Here is a 9294-nt window from a genome sequence, read left to right as displayed (position 1 = left end):
GGGAGGGAAGGGGCAGGCACCAGGAGGGTACAGGGGGAAGGGCAGGTGCTAGGGGGATTGAGGGGAGTTGAGCAGAAGGACAGATACAGGGACAGTTTCCTGGTGCAAGTGCTGGAGGAACCAACTAGGGGCAGAGCTCTTCTAGACCTGCTGCTCACAAACTGGGAAGAATTAGTAGGGGAAGCAAAAGTGGATGGGAACCTGGGAGGCATTAACCATGAGATGGTCGAGTTCAGGATCCTGACACAAGGAAGAAAGGAGAGCACCAGAATATGGACTCTGGACTTCAGGAAAGCAGACTTTGACTCCCTCAGGGAACTGATGGGCAGGATTCCCTGGGAGAATAACATGAGGGGGAAAGGAGTCCAGGAGAGCTGGCTGTATTTTAAAGAATCCTTATTGAGGTTGCAGGAAAAAACCATCCTGATGTGTAGAAAGAATAGTAAATATGGCAGGCAACCAGCTTGGCTAAACAGTGAAATCCTTGCTTATCTTAAATGCAAAAAAAGAAGCTTACAAGAAGTGGAAGATTGGACAAATGACCAGGGAGGAGTATAAAAATATTGCTCAGGCATACAGGAGTGAAATCAGGAAGGCCAAAACACTTGGAGTTGCAGCTAGCAAGAGATGTTAAGAGTAACAAGAAGGGTTTCTTCAGGTATGTTAGCAACAAGAAGGCAGTCAAGGGAAGTGTGGGCCCCTTACTGAATGAGGGAGGCAACAATGCAACATACAGGGGTCATGTAAATAATACAGAACATTCCCACTTCATGATACACCTGTCTGGTCAGACTGAGCGCTCAGTGAAGTCTCTTTGGTTCACCCATTAGATTGGAGGTCATCAGTCCTTTGTTCAAAGCTCTTCTTTGCTAGAAATCATATCCAGAGATGTGGAGCAGGAATGAAGATAAAGTGATGTTAGTCTCCTTTTAGACTTTCAACCCAAGTGCATGGAAAGTTACTGGCAAAAGATGGGGTCTTAGATCACATGTCCTTACATGCCTTGCTGAATCATGGGGCAACCATTGCTTCAGTACTTTCTGACACATCTCCAGGAGGGGCTCACTGGGTGAGCTGATTGTCCTTAATGGACCATCAAGCAGGCTGGCTAGCCTTGATGCAAATCTGTCTTGGGGTGTCACCCAAGAAAACAATGTTTGAGATACAAACACATGGCACATATTCATAATATCATATATAGATGATGCATGGATTTAAACAGGATAATACTTAGCAGTCTATAACTTTTCCATTGATACCTTACATGACATACTTTGTACAAGATTTATTGCAAATTTGTTAGTGGTGACCATATTAGTGTAACTAGTTATCTTCCTTTTTATGCAGCATCACAGGAATTATTATTTTAACTTTTTTCTGCTTTGCCGTTTACCTTTGAGGGGATATTGTCAAAATTTGGTTGGCATAACAATTGACCTAGCTTGTATTGTTCCATTTAAAAGTTTTCACCTTGAGGGACTTCATGATTATTTATTTGTTTAAAAATGTGTCATTCTTGAAGCAGTGCTATTGGGGGAGGAGTCTTGGCTAGCCTTCTTGGAGGGTTTGAGTCTGAGCGTAAACTACTTAAAACAAGTTAATTAAAAGTTAAAATTAGGGCTGTTGATTAATCGTAGTTAACTCATGCAATTAACTCAAATTAATTGTAGCTTTAATTGCACTGTTAAACAATAGACTATCAATTGAAATTTAGTAAATATTTTGGATGGTTTTTCTACATTTTCATATATATATTGTGTTGTAATTGAAATCATATCTGATATTGAAATCAAAGGGTATATTTTTTTATTAGAAATATTTGCACTGCAGAAATGATAAACAGATTTTTTTTCAGTTCCACTTGTGGCAGTGCTGTAGTGCAGTCTCTGCTGTGGGGGTGCACCTTACAAATCTAGGTGATTTTTTGTTTGTTTGTTTGTTCTGTCTTGGGGGGGGGGGGAGTGAAACTTCGGAGTTTGCGGGTCAGCCAGTTGCTAAGATGGACGGGTTTGTTTGCATTTGTGGGAGGTAGTGCTGCCTTCTTCTCACTTTCTGGTGACATAAGTGGGAACAGGCATTTGCATGGCACTTTTGTAGCTGACTTTGTGGGGTATTTATGTGCCAGATGTGCTGGACATGCGTATGCCCCTTCATGCGTCGGCCAACATTCCGGGGGACGTGCTTCCGTGCTGATGATGCTTGTTTAAAAAAAAAAAAAAAAATCCATTAATACAGGCCTGCACAACTCGTAAAGCGGTGAGGGCCATATTACTCCAAAGAAAATAGCTGAGGGCCGAAATGCCCTGGCCCCGCTGAACCCCCCCCCCCCCCCCCCCGCCGCCCAGTGCTGCCCAGCCCCCGTGTAAGCCAGCAGGACCCACCTCGGTGGCACCTCCTGCTGCCTTCTCGGGAATTATTCATCCAGCCATTGGAGTGCCCTCTGCAGGCCGGTGTCCCACTGCCGCTGGCTCTGTGTCCCTCCTGGACCCCGGTGCCCTTTGATCTGGGGTGCTGCATCCTGGCAATACCCCCACACTCTGGCTCTTGGTCTCCTCTCTTTGGGGAACCCCCAATCCTCTAATCCCCACCTCACCTCCGTATAAGGCTACTGCCAGTCACCAACTAGCCCCCACGCCCTGGGGTAGACTGCAGTATAAGCCACTCATCACAGGCAAGGTTGGGTTTGGACCTGCTGCCTCCCTCTATAGCTGGGCTGCCCCTCTGCAGCCCTGGTACTGGTCTTAGGCCCTTAGCTAGGTCCGCAGCTTGGGGGTTTTCCAGGCTGGAGTTCCCCAGCTCCTCTAGCCTTCCCCAGCCCTGCTCCACTCCCAGTATCCTGCTCAGCTCTCTAGCAGCCAGGCCCTTCTCTGTCTGCAAGCAGAGAGAGACTTCCTCAGGGCCTCTGGCTCACAGCCTTTTTATACAGGACAGCTGGGGCCTGATTAGGGAAGCCGCTGCAGCTGGGCCATACCCCAATCAGCCTAGCTTTTTCCCCTGCCACAGCCCTCCCCCAGGGCTGTTTTAAGCCCTTCAGGGCAGGAGCGGGGTAACCATCCTGCTACACCCCCCCCCCCGAAACACATCCCCCGCCCCACAGAAACAAACCCTCCTTCCCCAGCGCTGCCCCACCAAAACAGCTGTGGGCTGAAAGGTTTTTTGGGGGGATGGGGGTGATACTTTATTAATTTTTAAATTATTTTAATTTTTTTATGAATCGTGGAAAAACGAAAAACACCTGTTCCATTGAAAGAAAACATTTGTACTTTTCATAATTACTTTACAAATTTAATGAGATATTTACATTTCTTTTTGGCAACAAGCTTGTCTTATTCAGGGGTCATATTTGAAGTAGATATTTTCATAATGTCTTCCAAATGGTCGTCAATCAGAGAAGAACATTGCTTGTTTTTATTCATGTTCATGATGGAAAATGTTAACATTTGTAAGTGCTTCCAAAAATGCTGAACGTTTTCAGTGCGACTTTGATAAGATTCTTGTATTTTTCATCGCCCAGACTCTTGTAGAAGTCCCACAGGCTGCTCTCTCTGTGCTTATTTCAGTAAACTGCCGAACAGTGAAGTTCAATAACCTCCAACTGTAAATCTAGTGGCACTTCCTCTGGCTCCACAGAAAAGGGATCTTCAATCAGCTTCAACTGGACGTCATCGTCTTTAGACAAAGTAAGTCTTCTGTCAAATTCTTCAATCAAAAGATTGATGTGCTTAGGAGAAAAATACACAAACTCGGCATGTTTGTGCTGAGGGATACGCTGTGCACAAGTGGGAAAGTGACACATTTCACCTTTTGACAGCTGACTTCTGAAAAGTTTCAATTTCATTTTGAAAGCTTTCACTGCTACACACATTTGAAATGTAAGTTGATTTTTTTTCCGTGAAGTTGAATGTTGAGATCATTCAGGTGTGCTGTAATATCGCAAAAGAAAGATCTTGCTTCCAGGACTCATTTTCAAGTTCCGGGAATTTTATTGGCCCATTTTCTAGGAATTTTGCTACCTCCTCTTTCAAAGCAATGAAATGCTCGAGCACTCTTCCTCGACTCAACCACCTCACTTCTGTATGGTAGATTAAGTCACTGCACTTGGCATCTTCCCCTTCAAGAGACTCAAAATGTCCTATGTTTTAGTCCTCTAGAACGGATGTAGTTTATAATGGAAACTACCACTGACATTACATGCTCAAATTTTAAGACTTTGCTACACAAAGCCTGCTGATGTATAATGCAGTGATGTTTGGTTATTTGTCTCCTGATAAATTCTTCAAGAAGAGTAACTGCTCCAACATTTTTTCCACCCATAGCTGGAGCACCATCAGTACAAATGGACACCAAGTTTGTGAAATCTAATCCTGACTTATCATTCATGCACTTTATCACTTCACTGGAGATTTCTTTTCCGGTTGTGCGACTTGTCATGTTGGCATGTGCTCCAAGTTCTTCAGTAATATCAAAGTTTTTATCAATACCTCTAATAAAAATAAGAAGTTGGGCGGTGTCTTTTAAATCGATGCTTTCATCCATAGCTAGGGAGTAAAAGCAGAATTTACTGACTCTCTGCTTTAACTGATCACTTAGATTGGTAGAAATGTCAGCTATTCTTCTCTGTACAGTCATGTGTGATAGACTGACATTCTCAAATATTCCCCTCTTTTCTGGACATAACTCAGATACAGCAATCAACCTACACTTTTTTAAAAACTCGCCTTCTCTGAAGCATTTCCCAGCAGCAGCAATTTCTTTAGAAATTTGAAAGCTTACTTTAGTAAGCGTATCGTTCTTAGTGCCCACTTTCTTGAAAATTTGCTGTTCTCCACTAAGGTTTTTAGCTAAACTGGCTGCTTTAATTATTTTTTCAATTGGGTGAGATTGGGATGTTCAGTTTCAAAGTGCCGCCGAAGGTTGTATTCTTTCCAAACGGTTAACATTTTGCAACACATGAGGCACAGTATTTTGTCTTTGGAAACTGGACAAATAAATACTTATGTACTTTCAGTGTTAAACTCTGTGCTCTGATTCTATTTTTCTTTTCACTCATGGTAGCCATTATGAAGCTCAAGATTTTGTTTCACACACAAGGGAAACAGTCACACACTAAGAGAGGAGATATCTCACGGCACGTGGCACACTAGCAAGGCACTGATAGTGTGTGGAAGCCTGTAGAGGGGGGAAAGAAACAGCATAACCAGATCACAGCAGTAAAATAGGACCCACCCCCTCCCTGCTCAGCCCCACCATTACACCCCTCTTTAACCCCCAGGGGTCACTATATATTACTACACACAGCAGTACCAAAAATTAAAATACTGAAAATAGATGCCTGCCACCAACTCACCGCTCCCTCCTCACCCCCCCCAAGTATAAAGCCTCGCCGCCACTACCTGCCCACCCGCCCGATCCGTTTGTCATCCCCCCCCTGAAATAAGGGGAGGGGAAAAGGGGGACAGTTTGAAGGGATTTTCTGGGGCTATGCACTAAGCCAGGGAGGGGAAAGGGGCAGAGTGAAGGGATTGGATGTGACTGTCCAACACACAAACACAGGGGCAACAGGGAGCCCTGGGTGGTGGGGGGGGGGCAGTGTGATAGGGGCTGGGGAGGGATAAGGTCCCTGGACCAGGGAAGGGGGCAGCAGGCAGGGCAGGTGCAAATCTCACACACACACACCCACCCACCCACCCACCCCGGCTTTAGGAAGTGCGGGGCCCAATTCGAACATTTTCAGCGGGGCCTCAGCAGGGATGACTTGCTTTTTTAAAAAAAAAAAAAAACTTTCATTTCTTCCATGTATTATTTACTTTCCATAACTATATAAATAAAATTTATATATTATGTACATTGCGTTATATATGCTGTTTGGTTATTAATGAGCTCCATTTCACATGTGTGGGTCCCTGCCACTCCCTGGGGGGGGTGCTAGGGTGACCAGATGACTGTCCCTATGAAATCAGGACAGTCCTGATTTTTGGGCCTTTTTCTTATATAGGCTCCTATTACCCCCCCCCCCATCCCGATTTTTCACATTTGCTGTCTGGTCACCCTAGTGGTGTGCATGTGTGGGTCCCAGCTGCTCCCTGCCCCCCTTATTGAAGCAGATGTGCAGGGTTACTGCCCTGGGAACTGCAGGGCACCAGTGGATATGGGGCTGTCTGGAGGCAGGGCAGGGGCTGGCTGCGGCAGGGTAAGGGGTGTGGGGCTGGCTGGAGACGGGGGTATGGGGCAGGCTGGCTGTCTTCGGGCAGGGCCGCAGGGGGGTGTGGCAGGGGTTGGCAGGGCTGGAGACAGGAATGCGGGACTGGCTGGCTTCAGGCAGGGGGGTGCGGCAGGGGTTGGCTGGAGACAGGGCAGGGGGGTGCAGGGCTGGTGTGAGCAGGGCCGCAGGGGTTGGCTGGAGACAGGGCAGGGGTGCGGGGCTGGCTGGAGACGGGCTGGTGCAGGTGGGGGGGCGGGGCTGGAGGCAGGGCAGGGGGTGCAGCAGGGGCTGGCTGCGGGCAGGGGGTACAGGGCTGGCTAGAGATGAGCTGGCTGCGGGCAGGGGATTCAGGGCTCATGCGGGCAGGGGTGTGTGTGGGGCTGGCTGGCTTCGGGCAGAGCCACGGGGGTGCGGCAGGGGTTGGCTGGAGACAGGGCAGGGGTGTGTGGCAGGGGTTGGCTGGAGACAGGGCAGGGGGTGCAGCAGGGGCTGGCTATGAGCAGGGGGGCTGGCTGCAGGCATGGCTGGAGGTATGGCAGGGGTGCAGCAGGGGCTGGCTGTGGGCAGGGGGTGCAGGGCTGGCTGGAGATGCGGTGGGCAGGGCAGGGGATGCAGTAGAGGCAGCTGGAGCCCTTGCTCTTTAAATACCCCACGAGCCCCCAGCTATCCCAGGGCTATTTAAAGGGCCTGGGGCTCCAGCCCGTGCTGGGAACCCCAGGCCCTTTAAATTGCCCCCTAGGGAAGCCGGGCCACCCCGGTATGCCGTACTGGGGCTTGGGCGTGGGGCCCGATTAAGGGGACTTGGTTGAATTGGCCTAAAGCCAGCCCTACGCGCGTGCGCACACACTCTCTCTTTCCCCCTCCCCCTCCCCCTCCCCCTCCCCCTCGGGATTTCCCGGCTGCCCATAGACAGTTCAGTTCCCCCACCCCCTATCACCACGGAGGCCGCCCTGGGAACAACCAGCGCAGTAGCCACCCCACCCTCAACCGAAGAGCGGGACGGGGGGTGGGTCTCGGCCCCAGCTGCGGCTCGAGCCCAGGCCGGGCGCCCCTCCCCTCGCTCGCACTTACCGGCTCTGCCTCGTGCCCAGCGCTTCCCGCCTCAGGAGGCCCCGGAAGTGACGCACCCGCTGTACGCCAGGCAGGGGGAGCGGGAGACGGAGACACGTGAGCGCATGTGCCCCGCTTCTGGCCGGCCGGGCGGTTGGAGCGCGGTGCATGGGGCTGTGAGATCGGCCCCCACCGGCAGGGGGAGAACCTGGCAGCTGCTTCTGACTGTCCGGGCAGTCGGAGTGTGGCGCACGGGGCTGTGAGGTCGGCCCGTGAGGTCGGCCCCCCCGGCAGGAGGCGAACCCGGCAGCTGCTTCTGACCGGCCAGGGCTGTGAGGTCGCTCTTCTCACCCCCCTCCCCCCCGACAGGGGGCGAACCTGGCAGCCGCACTTCTGATCGGTCGGAGTGCGGCACGCGCGGGAAGGGCTGTGAGGTCGGCTCCGCCCCCGGGCAGGGGGCGAACCTGGCAGCTCCTCCCGCCACTTGCCCGCGGGCTGCATAGTGAGCCCACGTGGGCCGCATGTTGTGAGGCCTGTGTTAATATATTTCATGTTACAATAGTATCAGATGATGACCCAGCACATGTTGTTCATTTTAAGAACACTTTCACTGCAGATTTGACAAAATGCAAAGAAGGTACTGTAACCCTTCTGCCCATCTAAGTTGGCAGCAACAAGGGCCGGGTTCAGTATCTAGGGGTTCCGTTTCAATAACACAATGCAAAACCGGCTTGAGCCCCCACCCAGTGACCTGGGACAATTACATACCACCCCCTGGGTGCCTCTAAGAGGCAATACTTCCCCTCTCACAAGCACAGAATCTGAGTGTACCAGAAAGTGTTTAATAACATGAGGTAAACAACATCAGCATTAAATTGGAAAAAACACCACAAACAGGATTCATAACACAAACCATGAGCAAAAAACCCACCCCAGCAAATTGGGCTGTGTCCTTTCCCTTTGGTTCTTGAATCCAGCAACCCAAAAATCACCCAGAGTCCCCAAAGTCCAACACCCCCAAAGTCTCTGTCCCTGGCCAGTGCAGCCCCAGACTAAAAGGGGGGGGGGCGGCACGCAGGGTGTTAAGGGGCACCTTACGTGATCCGAGGCCGGCTGGCCGTCTCTCCATGGAGCTCCTCAGCCTTCACCACAAGCCAGTCCACTTCCTGCCGTCCCACAAGCTGCTCCGCTCCGCTCACCGACCTGTGAACCGCTCCAGCCGTCCCCGCAAACAGCTCCGCTCACTGTTCCTTGGGCCGCTCCAACCGGCCCCGCGCCGCTCCTCCAGTTGTCCCCACAAATTGATCCACCAGCTACTTAGCAATATAGTTTCAGGCTCCCCCACCCGTTAACACAGTACTCAGTGATCTCAGCTCTTAATAACTTTAGCTCTTTTGTGATTTCAGCTCTTAGCAATTTCAGCTCATGGTAGGGGAGCCCCAGTGCTAGTGCACCATTGGCCCAAAATGAATTCAGCTCAGCAGCCTGTAACTAGACTCCTAATGGAATCAAAGTTAGCTCTGACATTCAACAGTGGAGACAGGAGGTAGTGCAATTAGTAAAAAGAAGAACAGGAGTACTTGTGGCACCTTAGAGACTAACAAATTTATTAGAGCATAAGCTTTCATTCAAACCCTCAGAGGAGGCCCATACCATCAGGTACATATACCTGTCCCCATCCTCTCTCAATTCACTGCGTTTTGTAACCCATGCCCCTTGTCGAGCAAGTGCTACTTAGGTAATGTGAAGGACTCACTCAGTCCTTCTGTCATACAACAGTTCCACTGGCCTTGATTCACAGAATCAGGGTAACAAAACTTTATTCTTCCTGCCCCAATAACAGAGAAAATTGGGGATCCCACACCAGCCAAAGTAACCACTTTGAGTTGCTGTTGTTTCATGCCAGGCGAGTGGGTGTGCCTATGCAAACAAGATCAGCCCCTGGAGTTCTTTTCCACACTCACCATAATTCACCACCAGATGTCAGGGTAGAGCTCATCCTGACTCTGCTTACAGTACTAATGTGAGATTTCTAAAGATAG

This window comes from Trachemys scripta, unplaced genomic scaffold, assembly GCF_013100865.1.
Source record: "Trachemys scripta elegans isolate TJP31775 unplaced genomic scaffold, CAS_Tse_1.0 scaffold_103, whole genome shotgun sequence".
NCBI lineage: Eukaryota > Metazoa > Chordata > Testudines > Emydidae > Trachemys > Trachemys scripta.
This window is presented reverse-complemented; position numbering follows the sequence as displayed.